Raw genomic sequence first — 21,361 nt, forward strand, 5'->3', positions numbered from 1 at the left:
TCTACGACATTGTGGCGAAGTATAATGCTTCGGAGAAGTCCGGGGTTCAGGTACTAGGTGTTATGTCCAGTGAGGGTGATATTATGCCGCAACATTTCTTTGAAAAGGGACAAATTGTCACAAAAGAAGTTTACCTGCAAGTTTCGACGAATTTCGTGAAACCGTGGACGGCAGTTGTAGCCTCGGGGAGACAATATGTCTCTCAACAGGACGATGCACAGGCTCATACGAGCCATTTAGTCCAAAGCTGGCTCTCGGATGACGTTGACATGTTCTGGTCATAAGAGTTCTGGCCCCTGAATAGGCCCGATTTGAGCCCCGTCGACTACTATGTTTGGAGCGTAGTCGAAAGAGTCACCAACAAGACGAGGCACCCTAACGTCGCATCTCTACGCACCGCTATCGAAGTAGCATTCATCGAATATTAACAGCGCTGTTTTAAAGAGTGGGTACGATCACTTCAGGACAAGATTTGAGGCGTTCATGGCGGCTGAAAGGGTAACATCGAGTAATGTTGCTTTTGAAAGATACCACTACTTATATATAAATGCATTTTCATTTTCATTGTATTTTTTTTAATAAATTTGCTTTTAAAAAAGAGATTCGTTTGTCCGGGTTTAAGCGCCACACCTTGTAGTCTCCTCTCAGTGTCATTTAGCTCTTGCTCTCTCTTACTGCTGATATCTCATTTCTTCCTTCCTACTGCTGTTGTCTGTTCTCATTGTCACTATCTATCTCTTCGTCTTTGCCATTGATATATGATATCTCATTATCACAGGCCACACCCACTTTCATTTTGTCCTTCTCTTTATTCCTCCTGGTATCCCGGCACTGTCTCCTACACTCTTTTCCTAACACTGCTGTGTCATTGCCAAATATGTTCCACTACTATTGTGTCCCTCTCTTTCTCTCTCACGTCCATTGTCTTCTTCGCTCTTTCTATAACACAACCACTGTTCGCATGCCAAAGTTATGGGAAAATTTTAAAGTTGCTGAAAGACCCCACTTTTCAGTCAGAGTCTTTTAAAGAAACTGGTACTCGTTCGCATTTTTTTGTGCTACGATAGGAGCACTTTTGCAATGGTTCCCTTCTTTTCTCTGCTGCAGCTGGACGTGAAAAGTAATGTAACTCTGAACATCTTGGAAACGCCATAAAGATGTAAAGAAAATTTTCAAGCTTATTCGAAATCGGGATCTGATGATTATCTCTTAAAAATTTCAGCCGTTTGCTGTGCGTAGATGTCTTGTAATGTTCGGATGCGTTTTGGTTCCCTGGTGACGGCGAAAATACTTAAAAACTTTGTTTTGTGAGGTTTTCGGAAGGACCGCTCAGGAACGAGTGGTGTCTACATAGGTCCCACCAAGTCCCCCGTAGACTACATCAAATACAGGAAGAACCAATCGATCTGCTCCATTTTGTAGGATAATGACATTAATACAATGATTCTGTTGTGTATACAAACGGTCCGTAGTCCAAGGGCTGTTCAAAACACTTGACCCTACATATTGGTCACCAATAGAACCCGAGGTATGAGCAACAGAAAATTATGTTTTTATGCGCGGCATTTTGGAACACAGTATGTACACATGTTGTCGCGTACATACCGGTTATAAATATCATGTCCTCCTCACAAAGAATGTAATTTGCGATGTACACTTTTACGTGGTGTTAATTCCTATTGATGCATCTATTTGAAGTTTCGTCTCCTTATGAGACTCAAACCTGTTAATGAAATGTGAATACTATATGAAGCAGAGCCGGTAGCGTAAAAGAAAGTGTATTTTATTTATATCCTCAGCTCACAGTAGAAATCTTTCGTAATCTCATTACTTGAGTAGCTGCCGCAATGATATTTCGCCTACCCCGACAACTGTAGTCCTTGGCGTGTTTTGCAGCACGGGAAAAGAAGTTGCTGAGACGTGACATTTCGCGTGATGACACGACGAAGTATGCATAGTGTGAGCCCATTGAGGATGGTAGAAGCTGCAGCAGCGGTCTGATGCTTCCAGGAATGGGCTTCTGGAGACGTCACATTCTGCGAAAGCCAAATGCGGACCGGCTACTGCTGGCGGTGTTTTGATTGGCGACGGCGGCCGCGCGTCCGCGGCCATTCGCAGACAGCATGCGCTCCTGGGAGGCAGTTGACACGAGGCACTCGTCGCAGCGCTCTCGCTGGCCTTGGCCGTCGCTCAAGACGCGCCGGTGGGTGACTCGTCAGTCCTCATTAATGTGGGAGGTATTCACAACGACCTTGTCAGCGTTCTCTGCCACAAGGCGCTGCGTGCAAATACACACATACTTGTAGTATTGGTAGGAACTATCAGTATCGAAACGAGATAAAATTCAAAATCTCTGATACAAGATCCTCTGTAGCAGTATTTTGCCGGCCGGAGTGGCCGTGCGGTTCTAGGCGCTGCAGTCTGGAACCGAGCGACCGCTACGGTCGCAGGTTCGAATCCTGCCTCGGGTATGGATGTGTGTGATGTCCTTACGTTAGTTAGGTATAATTAGTTCTAAGTTCTAGGCGACTGATGACCTCAGAAGTTAAGTCGCATAGTGCTCAGAGCCATTGTTTTGAACCTCTGTAGCAGAGTGAAAAGTATCTGAGTAGATAACTTGCATGCTCGTCAGATGTAATGTTCTATGGTAAAGATAACGAAAAGAAGATTTGTGTGGCGTTGCAAGACGGATGAGCCCGAGAGTCAGCTTCACCCGCGCTATAGGAAAGGCTTCTCTTCCCCCGCGTACGCAGAGACCATTTTCGTCGCAGTGTGCGAGACTTGCGTCGTATCTGTTGAGTGTATGTGACTCCAACGGATGTGTATGATGTCATGTTTATATTGTATGGTGATAGGAAATGGAAGAAGGTGAAACAAACAACTCTTACGGGAATTGCTCTGGGACGCGTTTGATCACCCTCCGTGCAGCCCGGACCTCGCTCCTAGCGACTTTCATCTCTTCTTACACCTAAAACCTGTCCTTGGTAGTCCACACATCAGTGATGAAGACGGGCTGAAAGAAAATGTTGCCACGTGTTTGAATTTACAGGCGGCAACTTTCTATGGAGAAGGCATACAAGTGTCCATAAAATATCGGAATCTTTGTAGAAAAGTAGTTTAACAGTTGTAGATTTCTCTACGATAAATATATTTTCTGCATCTGTACAAGTTTGTTTTATATGACCAAACGGAACTCACTTTGTGGACAGACCTCGTATGTCTCTCTGGGACGTCCGACCGGCCAGACTCAGCGGAGGAGCGCCTGTGAGGATGTCCAGCACAGTCCTGGACGTGACGTCAGGAACAGAAGAGTTTCTTGGGCCACAACCTCACATCACGAAAGGTTTACCAGCAGCTGTTTGATAATATGTGTGAAACATTTGTTTTTTGCTGTAATAGATCGAATAAGTGTATGACAACAGCCGTGGACACACTTTTTTTTTTTTTTTTTTTTTTTTTTTTACCATGAGCTGGAGGTATCTGTCAGGTACTAAATCGACATTAACACTCTTCAATCCATTGACTCACAGAAAGGTGAACCTCGCATTGTGTAAACTAAGCTGCTCCTACAACACACAGGATGCTTGATGTAAACAACAGTGGCGCTGTTTCTTATTGATAAAAATGTGGAAGACAGCTGAACTGGAAACTGCAAGAGTTTGCCCCATTGTAGAGTGTTTCCAAACAGCCACGCGGCTGCTACGGTCGCAGGTCCGAATCCTGCCTCGAGCATGGATGTGTGATGTCCTTAGTTAGGTTTAAGTAGTTCTATGTTCTAGGGGACTGATCACCTCAGATGTTAAGTCACATAGTGCTTAGAGCCATTTGAACCATCTCTACAGTACATTTAATCTTGTCTTCCACAGTGATGGGGGTAGCATATGTCTCGGTGTTCTACGTTTTAGAAGACCAAGACCATTAATTCCTGATATCAGTGATGCATATTGCAGCCAAGTATGTAATTGCAGTTTCGGTGTCCTAGGTGGTAGTCACCAGGACCCGAAATCATTGGGTGCTGCGTATTTCATTTCTATGACTTACAATGCATAGCCACTTGTGAAGCGAGGGGGTCTTCTGCAGGACTTAAGCACGTAGAGCACGGACAGTACACACCATCAGTTGTCAACCCCACTGATGGAGGAATGGACGGATTTTCAAACACCCAAACGAGCATATAAGTACCCTCCCTATCTACATTTTATGTCTCATTTTCATCAATTTTCGCCATTTCACCAGGTTTTCCGAAACTTCAACGCATTTTACTCAATTACTCGAGGTGCAAACCACCACTCTTGACGAATTGGCCCGTCAACAATGCGTCTTTAGATGCTATCAGTTAGTGACATTGTAGCTTGTTCTCAGTTTCTGTATCATTGCTAAACCACCAACTCCATTACTTTGTGAGGGTCTTATATGTATGAACATAGCCTGCATTACTGTTTCTTTGTGTAGCAAATACCCATCAGCAGAGAGGAGGTATAAATTCGGTAAGATTTTATAACGATTTGTCATCTCCCCATATGTGGAACGGAATCACAAATTATTCTCACATTTGTAGGATAAAGTCAGAGATTCGCAGATCTAACATCCTGGCCTCTACTTTGAAAGGAGCTACCCCTTTGTTGAATCTATCGGCTAAGGACCCTGAGGGAAACTCTAGATGGCCTCTCTCTATGGATCCCGTAATTCTTCCTTTGTTTTTAACCAACCTTCCTTCAACATTGTCTCCGATTTAATTGGTAACTGACTGGAAGTAGGAAGGTACTAAACCTGCTACATTAGACGTCTCATGAAGGAACAGAACGAGCCGAGTTCCACTTAATCAATGCACTTGGATATTTTGCTTTCGCAAACAGTTCAACGTGTGTTACGAACTTGTACCGACGGACGCTAACGATGTGGACCGGTATTCTCATTCCAGTACTGTAACTGCCGTTCTGCGAAGACTGTTGGTTAGCAACTTCACTTCCATCACGCAACCTCTTTAGATGCTTCCATGCACATGTGTGGTCCCCCATGGTACAGGGCAGATTCAGCATAGGATCAGGATAGAGCTCGTAGGTGGATCCACTACACGTTACGTCACAGATAGAGGTCGGGCGTGGATCCTCCGCGCATTATGTTCAGGATAGGGTTCGAAGGTGGATCAACCATGCAAGGGGTATGATTCGAAGGTGATCCATTCACTGCATGTCTGGGGCAGTGTATGAAGGTGTTGGAAGGTATTGGAAATTTGTGGTAACGTGTTATGGGACCAAACTGCTGACATCATCGGTCCCTAAGCTTACACACTACTTAACTTACGCTAAGGACAACACACACACCCATGCCCGATGGGGGACTGGAACCTACGCCGTGGGGAGCCACGCGGGCCGTGACGACATGACGCCTAAGAGCGCTCGGGGAGGCCCAGGGGTAGGTTTCGAGTATGGTCTGAGGGGGGAGGGGGCACTTGAAACCGACACAGGCATACACACATCCAAGAACTGTTCTCCAATTGTGAATTACGTCGCGAGAATTTATTCCATGATCACACGGGTGGAAATCACATAAAATCGATAAAATTGTGAAAATTGATGGAAAATGCATTAAATTGAGAGAAAATACGCCAAAATGTTGGGAAATTGAGCGGGAATGAGGGAGTACCTGCCAGTCGTCTGCGTAGTGCAGGAAAATTTTTGTACGTGGGAACGAGGATGTGACAGCAAGAGGAATACGAGAAAAAGTTTACGCCGAAGCACCGGGAACCAGGGAAACAGTCATTACTCGTGAACGGCAATCAGACAGCTGGAAAATATTGTTTAAATGGGTGACCACCAAATCCATAGAAATAAATTTGTGTCGCATCAAAAGCCCAGGTGTGACCATGAAATTATCGGCAACCACCTTATAGATTTTTATAAAGTGGGTTTACGGTTTTAAACTCTAAAAACAGTATTTATAATGTGCTTCTCTGTGCCCTCTACCAGTCACAATCATGCGGTGGCACTTAACAAACACTTTACAGCACAGTTACTGTATGCTTTTTAAGAACATTCTGTTGTATGGCCGTTGGGGTACTAGGGTAATAGGGTTACATACATGTTGACCGCTGTCTTTAATGCTTTCCTGGGAAAAAAGAATCATCTGTGGATCTGCGTTAATGGTTGATAGAAAGTAGGTGGATTAATCATCTGAGAGGGGTTGGAACGAGGTTTTATGTAATCGTAGACTGATGATGCAGTCTAGAGAATGTTGCGACAGATCAGTTATGACACAATCTTTTTTTCCGTTGTTTTCTGGGTTTGTATCAGTTGTGTGGTTCAAAAATGTTCAAATGTGTCTGAAATCTTGTGGAACTTAACAGATAAGGTCATCAGTCCCTAAGCTTACACACTACTTCACCAAAATTATCCTAAGGACAAACACACACGCCCATGCTCGAGGGAGGACTCGAACTTCCACCGGGACCATGTTGTGTGGTATAGCCAGCGTTTGACTCTGATACAAATTCGTGTTCTGTGTGTGTCTTAGAGCGCTATCTACTTGCAATTGTTAACAGAAGACCTCTCTAAACCGTAGTCAGAGGACTTCAAACGCAAGTGTGATGAACCATGTCCACCAAACCGATTGGGAACCTATGAGAAGCGCTTTCAGAATTGGTAGAAGGAGCTGAAGCCGTTACGGCGCGCAAGAAACTGAATACCTGTTGGATTGGGGGAGGGAATGAGAAGTTGTGTAGAGAAAAAGAGTTTACATTGTCATTAGGTCGAATGAAGTATCTCGCGCCATTCGCTTGATAAGCAACTTGAATAGAATACTGGTAATATAATTTTTTGCTGTTATTTTCATATTTGGTCTCCAGCTCGTCCTCAGTGAGTCTGCAACAAAGTCCCCACAGACTGTTATGTTTGCACTTCCGCATCGTTGGTTTCAACATTCAGCTCCTGAAATAAAACTTGAAGGTTGGTAACTTGTTTTCCACAAGAACAACAAATATTTGAACATAGCAAGGAACTTAATTTTTTATAATTATTGTCCAATCCCCTAAATATGCGAGAAATGGTATTCACCAAAACTAGCGTATGTGTGAGTGTGCCCTGTAAAATCGTATCACTCACACTTTTTATTTCGGTAGGTCCATAAAAGTAAAGACTGATAAGAATGAACTTATTTTTCACGTTTTACGTCCACACCACGAGCTCTGGATGGTTCACAGTGACTCACGATTTCTCAATAATATAGAATTTTCATAACTGTGCTGGCAGTGTCGATGAAAAACGTGTACTGATTGTGGCTCCAGTACTCAGCGGAAGCATGTTTTTATTATAACGGGTTCTGCAGCATTGTATTGCCTGCTGTAGCTGATGCCAACTACAGTTTCTTATACTTGGATGTGGGTGTCAAGGAAGAATTTAGGATGGTGAAGTATTTAAATATGTAATGCTTCATTACAAAAAAGGATTACTGGGATTGCCTCAGATCACCTCTTTGCCGAGGAGAAAAATCCCCGTCCCTTTCGTGTTTGTACCAGATAATGCCTTTCCTCTGTTATCAAATTTCATAAAACTGTATCCTAGCTACAACAACCTATTATTATCACGTGCTGATAGAATATTCAAATATAGTCTTAAGTCATGCACACCGCATTACTGAAAATGTTTTTAGGATATGGGCTGCGAAATTTCGTGTTTTACTGAAACTATATCCCAAATAAGTGGGACAGTGGTTCTTCCAAGTGACTATTCGCATAAATTTTAATGATGCCATTTTAAAAAATGCACTTGATCTGGCAGTTTTGGCAAGGAAGATTCTGATGGAACATTTATACAAGGAGAGCAGAGATTAGAATTAAAAGAATCGCAATTTCTAGGCCTACAGGCTACACTGCAGAGATATCCGAATGAATTACAGGAAATCAGAAATAATTTAGAGCTCCCATTTCCTTATTTTTATTCCGTATTGAATTTCGTAACAGTTGTCAGTTTTCTAGTAAATCGCGCGGGGTGCAAAAAAGGGCAGCTCGTTTTGTATTTTACGTTATATAGGAAAGAGTGAGGCAGATATGATGCGCGAGTTGGGATGGAAGTCATTAAAGCATAGACGTTTTTCGTCGCAGCGAGACCTTTTTACGAAATTTCAGTCACCAACTTTCTCTTCCGAATGCGAAAATGTTTTGTTGAGCCCAACCTACATAGGTAGGAATGATCATCAAAATAAAATAAGAGAAATCAGAGCTCGAACAGAAAGGTTTACGTGTTCGTTTTTCCCGCTCGCTGTTCGGGAGTGGAATAGTAGAGAGATAGTATGATTGTGGTTCGATGAACCCTCTGCCAAGCACTTAAATGTGAATTGCAGAGTAGTCATGTAGATGTAGATGTAGATGTAGCCGCGGGATCCGAGGCGCCTCGTCACGGTCCGCGCGGCTCCCCCCGTCGGAGGTTCGACTCCTCCCTCGGGCACTGGTGTGTGTGTCGTCCTTAGCGTAGGTTAGTTTAAGTTAGGTTAGGTTATGTGTAAGCCTAAAGACCGATGAGCTCAGCAGTTTGGTCTCATAGGAACTTACCACAAACTTAAAAATAATCTAGTATCGTAACATATATTCTTCTACATCAGTTCTACAACTGTCTCTCGATTGGCGGGTTGGGGAAACATGAGAGGTTCATATCCGAGTCATTCATGATATTTTTTTAAATTTTTTTTGAAGACTCACTCTCCTTGCTTTCTTTTAATTTCATGTGTTCCCATCAGGTATATTTCTTTTCCATTTTTATGCATGTCCTTGTTTTCCGCAGTTCCTTATTCAATATGTGTAATATGCCACAAGCAGTTGTACATTTGAATATCTACAACTAGTTTCAAAGTAATTTCATTCCTTCACGTATTGGAAAATATAAAATACAGCCACGTCAGCCGAAGACAGCAATACTGACGGCTGCTTGCCGAATTGAGCCCTTCTTCCCCTGAACACGTCCACACCTGCAATGTTGTACAACAGTGTTTCAGAGAATGCCCTTTCGATGGGGTTCAAATCTTGTATCACTTTACACTTACAATACACTCCGGGGACATGAGAACACGTTGCGGGACTGAAACGCAGCAGTGCAGATTCATGCTCGATTCAGCTGCGCAACAGATACAGCATTGGCTGAAGGTGTGGTCTGGGCTTAAGCCGGTCACTATGGCAATCCAGGCGGTCATTAAATTCTGAAAACGATGGAGGAGATCACAGCGGTCAAAAGCTCGGCATTTATAGTTAAAAAGCCGAGACCTCAAAACAGAACGGAGTTTGTTCTAAATGACACGTTCCCACTCGCTGTAGTGTCAGTCCACGTATTCATTTAATCACAAGGCATAAGTTCATTTCTTATTGGACTGATTCTACTGCTGATTCGTCAGCAAGTCATTGTTGTGGAAAGAGAGTGAAATTATTCGTCACATTTAAAATAATTCGGTGCACACAGTTCAATTTCAGTAAAGTCAACGAAAATAAAAAATCATACTCCAGTTATCAGAATGATTTTAAGAAAAATCCTGCGTATCGTCAAAGAAAAATGCGGGTGCAAAAGTGTCACAATCACGTTGTGCGAGCTAAGTAGCTGTTTCACTTCAGTAACTCACGGAGGTAAGGCAGATGTCAGCCATCGCATTTCTTCGAAGAATCATACAAACAGATTCGCGGTACCATCGACATCAAAGCCTGTTTCGAGATTCATAATAAACATGATGCCCAGGAAGAATTGTTCGTTGCTCCTGCAGAACTAACAGCAGCTTATAAGGTTGTCAAGCATAATCAATCCTTTATTTAAATTGACTGTATCGTGAAACCAAATGCCACAATGTATCCTGAATCCACAGTCGACGGAAAGCAGTCTACAGCCAGGACCAAATCTACAGGGATTGTGAAAGATATTATCCCACTAGAGTCCGTGTCAGCATGTACAAAATAACTGCAAGAATCGTTTCACGGCACATGCACCGACGCATCGTACCGCAAAGCTGAAACGTTGTTCAGTACTTTACTGAAACGGACGGAAACCAACAGACGCTATTGAAGTTTGATTCGCTGAATAACGAAACGTCGGAGACAATTGCAAAGCTTTGTCTAGACGCTTTAACACAACTGCAAATTCCATTATACAAATTAATCGCTTTTTGTGGAGGAATACCAATTTAGGAGGGTTTCATCGACGCGGCCAACGGATCATGTTTTTCGAAATTAAAGAAGAACTAGGAACATTTGTAGAAGGAATGACAGCGCTCTGCTGGAATCTTAACAGTCTATATTGAAATAATCATCATAAAAATATTTAACTATTTTTTAATATACAGAGTAGGTACAGAGAATCTGAAAGAGTTTTGCTTAAACGTTGATGTCAATCATTAGACTCTTCTATCTCACTCAAGAACAACGCGACTGTCGTTGATGCCCATCAGAATTTTTTTTTACGCCGAATACAGGCCGCCTAAAATAATGTCATCTATTTTTCAGTAGTCCGATTAGTGAATTTTGCTTCGTGTTTCTACAGTCAAGCTTGGGCCTGTTTGGAAAAATATAAAAAGACTGGAGAAGAGTAAAGCCTCGGTAACTGAAATAAGAAATATATTAATAGACACTCAAAAATTTTCGAATAAAGGGAAGACTGCCAGTTTCACTGGCTTGCAAACCAAGACGAATTTGAAGAAATTAAGGAATGAGGACCCTAACCTAGAAATAATCAATTTGGTTTCGAAATTTGAGGAAGGGACAGTGGCTTTCTATACCATAACATTTGATAACTTAGAGAAAAGGGCCATTTCCTTTCATGAATATCAAGTATTTGATTGGAAGATGCTATCTGAAATCCCACTTAGGGTGATGCTTCAAAATACTATTAAAAATAGTGTGAAGATTTCAGGCGAAAATTGTTTTCAGGAATAAATGTATTTGTAGAGCTTTTTACAAACTAAGCTTGACTCGGAAGAAAAGAAGTCTGAACACTCAGACGAAGAAAGGTGGATTTACTTTCTTAAGGAAATCGAAAATCCGGAACTCAAATGCCGACTGCTAAAATTATGTAAGTTTTTGTTTCCTATTACCTGACACAACGCCACTGTGGAAGGAGTATTTTCACTGGTGTCGGCTCAGTGGGCTCATGAAAGAAATCGACTGCTGTCACGGACTGTGGAATCAATCTTACAGTGTCCGTTTAACCACAAGGTGACTCGAAAGGAGTTTTTTTAAGTACGTAAAAGGGAAAAAAGAGTTGATGAAAAAGGTGAAATACTACGAAAAATATGGTGTACCAAGTACTTCTGCCGCAACAAGTTCGATGTAATTGTATTCTATATAAAAAGTAAATATATTAAATAATTCTTTTTACTTCAGTTCTACGCCCCCATATGAGACTGCCCGACGAGGTCCCAGGTAAATATGGCAACCCTAAGCGTAAGGCTTATTTAGGTGCATTATGAGACATTTATTTCTTTAGTCTGGTGTGTGTCAAGTATTGCGCAGTGTTAGCGCCCATGTTTGACGTGTAATGTGTATGGAACGTAAGTGAAGAGAGAAATAATAATAAACAACGAAAATTTCTGAAACAGACGGATTTCCTTTATTTGTTTCGAATCGTTTGGTTAAATTGATCATCTAAAATATCTGCAGAGCTGTTACTAATAACCTGAAGATACACACCATATATTTTCGACTTTAATGATGTCATTAAGAAAGAAAGGTAAGCACACTGTGTCTCCGAAATTTCTTGGTGACAAAGAAATCTATAGTGTTACATCCACGTCAGGCGCGACTGGACTTGGAAATTGCTCCAAGATTCAAGGGAGGTCAAATGTTAACATATGGATTATGAACAATACCCGACAGGACATTTACTCCTTTCGTTTCGGTCGTTGCTGGCTTATTCCTTGTCCTTCTAACGACTTAGCTAAACCCATATCACCTAAATGAAATTACACAAGACCTCGTTGCCGTGTAGTGAAATTGAAAGGTTCGAGAAGAGGTCAAAAAGTTTCCGTCTGAGGGCGTTGCTGCAGCGCATCTGAAACGTAGCCCAACCCCGATGTGGGTATATAAGCATTGACATGTAAGTAAGGGATTAGTGTGTCATTGTTGTCTTTCCAACGTACATTCGTAAATGGCGACGATATTACCAAATTCGTCCAAACGAGACCAACGTGCTGTTATTCTTGCCTTGGCTGCCGAAGAGCACTGGTAGACATTTATGGGTGAATTGATGTATAGGGCAGCAAGTATGTCTAAAAGTAACTTTGTGGAACGATCCGAAGGGGTTGCAAATGTTGTGACGCAAAAGTTACGCCAAGGAAACACTCGAGCACCCACCATTTGTCCTTAAAAAAAAAAAAAAAAAAAAAAAAAAAAAAAAAAAAAAAAAGCCTTGTAGGACCAACGAGTCCCGTCGGACAAGGATGTGCAGTTACGGATTACCAAACGGGTATCTTCAATCTGATGTTTCTGTGGGATGATTACCTCTATGACGACGACGATTTTGCCTGACTGGCATATCAATTCTTGACTGTAGGGTCTTCAAACTGAGACTTTCTGATCGTTCTTATATTTTAACTGTCAATCATACGATGAAAAAGGGATACGCACTATCGGTAGTCACCAAGGCCATCGATAGATTTAAATTATCGATATGTCGATAGCACTATCTGATATCGCCTGTTCCTACTTTAGTCAGGACCAAATATGGTCCATTGTTGACCTTACTTGAGGTGTTAATTAGTGTTAGTTCATGCAGTTGAAGTTAATGTAAATGCTACCGTTTATTGTTATCGTGCTCTGTGGCGTCCTGATAGTTTCTAATAATGGATAAGTTTGTAATAAGAAACAAGAGGAAAACGAATTTTGATCCGCACAGTAGCATTACGGCAACTTAAAAATATGTAAGCAGTACTGTCATAGCTAATTTACGTGTCTCTAGCACTAGAGTCGTTATTTGGAGACGGGTAGAACTTTCGGGTGGCAATATTTCAGTACTTCACAAAGCAGAGGAGCGCTAGAGATCGTTACAGACAAACATTAAATTAAAATCAGCGCATAAAAATACACTTGGATTCCTTGTGTAGCCCAAAAATCGCGTTGATCAACAAACACGTTGCCCAAACGGTGATTGTTGCATTTCTTTGCCGGCCGCTGTGCCAGAGCGTTTCTAGGCTCTTCTGTCTGGAACCGCGCAACCGCTCCGGTCGCAGGCTCGAAGTAGTAAGTAGTTCTAAGTTCTAGAGCACTGACGACCCAGACGTTAAGCCCCATAGTGCTCAGAGCCATTTGAACCATTTGATTTTTGAATTTCCTTAAAAATTTGCTCAGAGTTCTATTATTATTGGCAAAATTATCGTACAGTCTGATCACTGGGACGGTACTCAATTCTGTAAACCGGTTCCGATATGGAGGGATGGGAAGGGGGTTCTGGAGAGCGGAAATACTCTGCGATGACAGCACATTCGTTCGTTTCTAAGTGATTTTTTTCAGTGGGCTGAATCAATTCGCCCGAACCGACTGTACCCTGAGTGCCCCTCCCATTTCGTCTAAGATATATTTACGCTGTTATAATACTATAATATCTGAAGCCATGAATCCCAGGAACAACTAAATCTTAAAATATGTATATATTCATGCACTATCAGACGATGAAACATGTAGATTTAAAGGAAAAACATGCAATATCAAAATTCTATCTTTTTTTTGTGATTCCTTTTATTTTTATTTGGAAACAATATACAACCAGTTTTTCCAAATTCGCCACCGTGCTGGGCTGCTCTACGCCGTGAGGCTCTGAGTTAGCAATCCCTGGATTCGGGAGGCGAAGTGGTTCTAATACAACTGCTGGAAACCTTGAAAATGGTTTTCTGTGGTTTCCGTTTCTCAAGCTAGAAACAATTCCGGGATTGGTCCTTTACTACAGGCCACAGCCAATACATTACAAACTCCTTTCTTTCTTGACAGATTCCAGTTCGTAAAGATGCAGCCCCTCTCTTTAAATGAAAAGAGATGCATCGAAAGCGAGCCGAACATCTCTTCGTAGATTCCCGGAACTGAAAGCCATACTTACATTAGAAATCTGCTAGCGATCGCCCTTTTGTGTTATGTATCTGTGCATAAAGATGATTCATATGTGGAATGGCGATTTATCATGTCTTCAAATTTTGCTACAAGAACGATGTTCTATCCTTATTTGCAAGTTCGTTCGAGTTGTGGTGGTTGGACTCATCGTTTCAAGGATATTACTAAAAGGACATACAAAAGACAACGTATATTACACATTGTAGGTGAGTTTATTGGCGTCAAGGGCTGTATAACCATGTTACCAAGAACAAATACAAACTCATTTATGGAAATCCGCAGCTCGTGGTCTTGCGGTAGCGTTCCCGCTCCCCTCGCACGGGGTCTCGGGTTCAATTCCCGGCGGGATCAGGGATTTTCCCTGCCTCGAGATGACTGGGTATTGTTGTGTCATCATAATCGCCATTCATTCTCATTACGGTCGGAGGAAGGCGATGGCAAACCTCCTCCGCTAGGACCTTGCCTACTCGGCACAGTGGAACTCCCCCATTGTGCCCTACGCTCCTCGAAGTATGGGACATCATCATCATCATTTATGAAATTACATAGATGGGAAACGTGTTTCAAATTAATGCGTTTATATTTGTTAAGTCATAACACTGTAGCTAATAGTATTTTTGTTTTATAAATAAATTTGTTTAATATAGTTTCCTGTTGACTGTTGGTAATACTAATTTAAAAAAAGTTTTGTTCACTTATGGAAATTGAGCAACTTGAGATGCTTTGACGAACTGAAGAAATTACAACTTGATTTCAGGTAAGTCATAAATTTAAATGCATGATTGTAATAGGAGAAATCTAGCTATTGTCAGAAGAGATTGAACCTATTTAACTAGACGTGCCTAGGGGCCGCGCGGTTTAAGGCGCCATGCGAAGGATTGCGCGGCCCCTCCCATGTGTGTGTTGTTCTTAATATAAAATAGTTTAAGTAGTGTGTAAGTCTAGGGGCCGATGACCTCTCAGCAATTTGGTGCTTTAGGAATTCATGCACACACACACACCTACTTAACTTTATTAGTTATGCGACTCAACGTTCCGATTCTTCTGCTCTGCGATTGTGAGTCTTACACTAGATGATTGAGCTGTGTTTTGCTAGCGAAGAGGCAATATTTTATATCTTTATATTCGAATCTTACTTCATATAAACTATATATGTATACTCAACTAGCTTCCTGGAGACCTTCATACAAACAATATTCGCTCTACAAAATTAAACAAGAAAGCAAAAATTATATATATATATATATATATATATATATATATATATATATATATATATATATATATATTCAACGTTCTATTGGAAGCAGTTGTCAATTTCACCATTCTAACGGACAGTTATGAAACAGTTGAACACTGGAAGTAACATTTCTCCGTGCTTTTAACAGTTCCTTCGCTGCAGCTAACTTTCCCTCTAGGTCCCTCAACATCGTCAACAGCCAACGATGCGTAATCCTCAACAATTAAAGATCTCAAGAATTCTAAATAGACTGCCTTGTGGAGAGGCTCCTGCTTTCAGTCGACATTCCACTCGAGTTAGTGAAGTGTCGTGGCTTACCTAAAGAGCGAGGCTTTTGAACTCTCCCCTGTTAATCGTGGAACCCCAGAAGTAGCTGGACCGTTTTAAAATACCACCATTGTAACGATATTCAGGAATGGTGACGTCTGTGCCTTTGACAATAATCGTTGTATATTGCTGCTATCCACTGCACGTAATTTTTTTTCCTTAACCAAGTTATTTCGGAGATTATGATCGGAGATTTTCAGTATGGTTTGGGGACATCCAGAGATAAAGTCAACACGATGTTATATGGGAGTCAAATCCAAGAAAAATTCAGAGAGAAACACTAACTCCCACACTTCATATTTGTTATCTGAAAGAATCACATGACTCAATTCCAATACCCGCTTTCTGGGCAAAACTGAAACGCCTTCGCTGTCCACAGCATTTTGCTTATCTAATGCAAGGTCTTCATTTTTCACATAATTTGTCTAATCGATTTCTGGTCGCGAGCAATCTGAATTTAGGCTTTGTGTTGGCACCGGCATTATTTTCTCCTTGCTTCGCAGGCATTTGCCATGAAATACCACAGGATAATCCAGCTCTTTAACTAAGACATCGGTCCGATGGAGGACCTTTCAAATATTTCAGACTTAGATCCAAAGCTAACCATATAGACTGAAACTTCCTGGCGGATTAAAACTGTGTGCTGGACGGAGAATGGGGACCTTTGCCTCTTGTGAGCTAGTGCTCTACCATCTCAGCTACCCAAGCACGATTCAAGCCCCGTCCTCACAGCCTTAATCTGCAAGTTCCTCGTCTCCTACCTGCCAAACTTCACAGAAGCTCTCCTGCCGTGTTTCATATAAGCGCACACTCCTCTGCAGAGTGAAATTCTCATTCTGGAAACATCCCAAGGCTGTGGTTAAGCCATGCCTTCGCAATATCCTTTCTTCCAGGAGTACTAATTCTGCTAGGTTCGCAGGAGAGCCTCTGTGAAGTTTGGAAGGAAGGAGACCAGCTACTGGCAGATGTAAAGCCGTGAAGCTGTGAAGACGGGGCCTGACTAGTGCGAGGGTAGTTCAATTGGTAGAGCACTTGCCCGCGAAAGGCAAAGGTCCCAAGTTCGAGTCTCGGTTCGGCACACAGTTTATTCTGCGAGAAAGTTTCATATTAGCGCACATTCTGTTGCAGAGTGAAATTCTAATTCTGGGCATATACAGTGAAGTAGTGTAACTGTAGTGAATAGTTCCAAGAGGGCATATGGTTGGTTTGGACTTATTATCAGTATATAAAACTTTCTCTCTGCTCAGAATTTCTAAGGACGCTATATGTAGACATGGTGAAGGGAAGAACATGCGTTCATACAGCGTTTGTAATCCTAATAGGTCGTCATGAATATAGATATTTGAACGAACACTCTGCTTTGGTGTACGAAGCTGTTATCATTTCTTCATTGCTTCTCGCATTATGGCTGTGAGATCCGGCTACTTTATCGTCTGAATATGAGAAACATGAACGCTTCCACCAAAGAGAAATTCTAAAGAGCACATGGTAGGACAAATTCACTAATATAGTGATGGGAACAGCCAAATGGAAACAATCGGTACAGTTCGCTGTCGTTTTGCATATTGTCTTTCAGTTTCACCGGCCGGTCTGAGTGTGACTCCTAGACGGTTTCGTCGGCCGGTGTGGCAGAGTGGTTCTAGGCGCTTCAGTCTGGAACCGCGCGACCGCTACGGTCAGAGGTTCGAATACTGCCTCGGGCATGGATGTGTGTGATGTCCTTACGCCAGTTAGGTTTGAGTAGTTCTAAGTTCTAGGAGACTGATGACCTCAGATGTTAAGCCCCATAGTGCTCGGAGCCATTTTTAGGCTGTTTCACCACTTCTAGTTAACCACCCAGACAATATCCAGTAAAGTGGTTATAATGTTTTGGCTCACTCGTGTATACTACTCTTCTGAAGAACTGTTTTTCTTCCTTCGTCAATCGATTGAAGTAATTCTTCTGTTAGCCAAGGTTTCTTTCTAGTTACCTTCCTCGATTGTTTGTCCACTTCTTTTTTAAGGAGGTCTATTCCTCTTCAAGTGAATTAGCACACGCCATTCATTATCGACATATCTACAACACCAGAAAATTACAAATTCAATACTTCTGTAACCCTCTTCTTGAGACATTGTTCCTAAAGATTCGCTTAAACTCCAACCTTCATGTCATCGTGCCAAATTACGATTTGAGTGTATATCTGCAGCTACTATGCCTTCTCTTCTGATTCTCTAACAATTCATTTGCAGTTACTTCTCAATTCGGCGAAGAAAAGATGGACCTCAAGTTTCTCAGATATGCCATACTTAGCTAAAAACGTTGATAATTAGGTCGCACAACGCAACAACATCGCAGAGATGTTCGTCGTAATATCTCATTCGCTGTTACCAAAGGTCCTGAACATTTTCTGTGCGATTAAGATTGAATGATTTATTAGGCCTGATGAGATGTCATATGGTGTCTGAATGACCGTAAAACCAGGAAAGCCTACAAACAAGAGTTTCGTCATTTAGAAGAAGGAAGGGTCCACAGCATATTCATCACGTGTTGAGCAAAAGGGCAACTTGTTCACCTACAATGTTGAACTAAACGTCCTGGTTCCTGTTCACATAACGTGAATGAGTGGGCCAAAGTCATAGTACGGGAAAACACTAACAAATCATCACGGAACCACTTGTGGTCTGAACTGTATCCTGCAGGTTAAACGCCTCATTAGGCTATCGATGCACTCGACGTCTTCAGTCAACTGAAAAAAAGGCATAATAGTGACTCCACGGACATCACCACGCACCTCTGGTCAGCCACTGTCCATTTTCTGTGATTTTTGGCCCATTACAAACGTGCAATTTGATGTGCTGCTGCGAGCAACGGCCTCTGTGAGCTACCAGACGCCACATGTCCAATGCAGTTCTCTTCGCAGTACTCGGTTGGAAACTGTTTAAGGCGGGCCCACATTCAGTGAAAGCAACAGTTCCTGCCGGGCATGAAATCGTATTTGGTTTACCATGCATGACACTCGTCTCCGGTAGCTGCGGGTAAGAATCTTCTTACGACCACCGTTCTTGTGTCATTACCTGGCTAGAAGCTGAAGCGTTGGATAGTCAGCGTTAATACAAGAAAATACTGGATACCTTCATTCAAGGTGTAGTCATGGTACGACCAAACAAGATAGCTCACCTCTGTCATTCTCCCACGTTTACGTCGACAACTGTTACTACGCTCATTCCGTACAATCGACTGGCACATGTTCACCACTTCACTGTCTTGACTTAGGCCATCGTTACAGCTTCACATGACCGACTGCCACATCACAGTTTTATTTTGCCAGTTTTGAAGTGATTTACGTTTTAAACCTGCCATCTCCTCTCAGCCAATTTCAATAAATATATTATAAACATGATCTGCACGAGTACAGACGTGACAATCTGTGAAGCTCTCCAAATTGGATTTAAATCCACTAGATCAGAGGTTCCTAACGTTTTTCTACTCTCGTACCTGTTCTAGAACGATCGAGTTAGGTGGACCACTTACTTGTAAATATACATATAGCAGGTATTCATAAAATTTAATTCCAAGCAAAAGGTTTAATAACCTTATTTTAACTTAACCTATAACGGTTAAAACCTAAAGTTATTCTACTTAGGTTTTAAAAGTTACATAATGTGTAAGCCTATTTGCAATATTAAACACAAGTTTTTATTGTACTCGCCTCTTTCCTGGAATTCAGCGAGAAGGTTGCGCTGCTTTCCGTGGCACAGAGCTTTGAAGTCAGGAACCCCAGAAGTTAACTACAGTCTCAGATCACTTTCAGCACAAAGTCTCTTCCTACATCTATTTTTCAAATAGGCATATGAATAAAACGACTTTGCGCACACTTAGTGGATGAAAACGGTGATAATCCGTTATGGCTCCATTCGCTATCACTGGGAACTCCTTTAAACTTGACCAAAAACCAATTAATAACCGAGATTTATAACCTTTCTGTAACTGAAAATCAGTGGAAAATTCGAGAATTTGCTGATTTCATTTACACTTAATGCGGATTCTACAAGTGTTGACTCTTCGGAGGGATTGGTTATCCAGTTGTTATTATTGAACATAACAGGAAAATAGGGAAATATTCCCTGTAATTTTTTCCAAGTCCCTTCATATATTCCTTAACCATGGTTTTGATATTTTCGTTCACAGAAAGATTATTTTCCACCAGGAAGTCTTGAAGGGTATCAAAGTACTCGATTTGATACCTACTGAAACACTTTTCGCAAAAATTAAGTTTTTGAGCGAGTGGTTCGAAACACTGTTGCACAATATAAACGTTTATATTTGACCTATGGAGAGATAATTTTCAGCTGTTAATTTTTGAGAAAATGTCTACCAGATAAGCTAAAGCATGAGAAAATGTCTACCAGATAAGCTAAAGTATCAAGCCAGATTTCATCTTCTATGCACTTGACTTTGTGTAAGACATGGCTGGCGAGAAAAACGTAAACTTCGTCTATAAGCTCTATAGTCTGCAAATAGTTCTAATTTGATTGGGTTGGCAGCAAAGGAAATAAAACCCGAAACTGTCACCAAGTGCTTCAACAAAGCGGGGTTTGGGGTTCAAGAACAAAACGCTTCCGTGGCCATCGAAGCTAAAGAAAATACGGCAGCAATTGCTGAATTAATGAAAATGTGAAACATTTCATGTAATGCTGATGATTACATTTGAAGGGATGACTTTCTGTCAACTCACTACAGCAACAGATTTAATAGAAATCCGCGACACACAGGACGATAAGGAAGAAACAAAGGAAGAAGAGGAGCAGAATGTTACCCCTAGAAAAATTAATACAACCGGAGAAGCCATTGCATGCATAAACGATGTAATGCAATTTACGGCATACACAATTTCTCCCAACTTGTTGGAACTATTGTATGGTGCCAAATACTTCCTAAGAAAACAATTTTGAACAGGAAATTAAAACAAGTTTCCCTCTTTGATATGTGGCGAAAACAGTTAAATGCAAAGCAAATAAACATGGGAGTAATATGTATGTACATAGAATAATAAACGAATTTAAAGTTCGAGTAAAAATTTAGAAATGCCGTATTAAATCAATTAGTGTAGTAGTACAGTGTTCTCTTGCCCACTATACACTAAATTAACATTACTGTGCTGGAATGAAGGTACTTAAATACAGAAGATGCATAATTAAATATTTTACTGATACTTTTGTGCATGGTACCTGACAAATTTTACGTAGCCCATTGAGTTTTGTGTAATCCGGAAACTTGTCCAATTTGGAAAATTATTTTAGTCCCAGGCGATTCCGTTTTGAGCAAGTTTTACTGTATATGCGAAGAGTGTTCATTTAGATTCAAGGTGCTCATACATGGAAGATTAGTGATGTATCGTGTTTAGTGTTTAGGCACAGGAAATGGTCTGTGGAACGAAGACGACAGTGCGTCAAGAAATGGAAAGTGTTGCTAGAAAAAATACCATACAGAAACTGACAGGTTAAATCTTTATAAAAGTAAAGCTGATATTTTAGAATAAGTGACAACATTATTGTTTGTAGTGGTAGTACTAAAGTGGATCAACAATCAGTACTAGAATCCACAAAAAAGAATGTATCACATTTTCGAAAACACATAACTGGCACCCATTGTGATGAATAAATTCGAAATTTGCCTCAAAGGTGCCTAGAATCTTTCTCTGAATTGAGTAAAAGCGTGGCCCCCTGCCATACCAACCGCGGGATCAGCGACG

This window comes from Schistocerca gregaria, chromosome 1 (genome assembly GCF_023897955.1).
Source record: "Schistocerca gregaria isolate iqSchGreg1 chromosome 1, iqSchGreg1.2, whole genome shotgun sequence".
Lineage (NCBI taxonomy): Eukaryota > Metazoa > Arthropoda > Insecta > Orthoptera > Acrididae > Schistocerca > Schistocerca gregaria.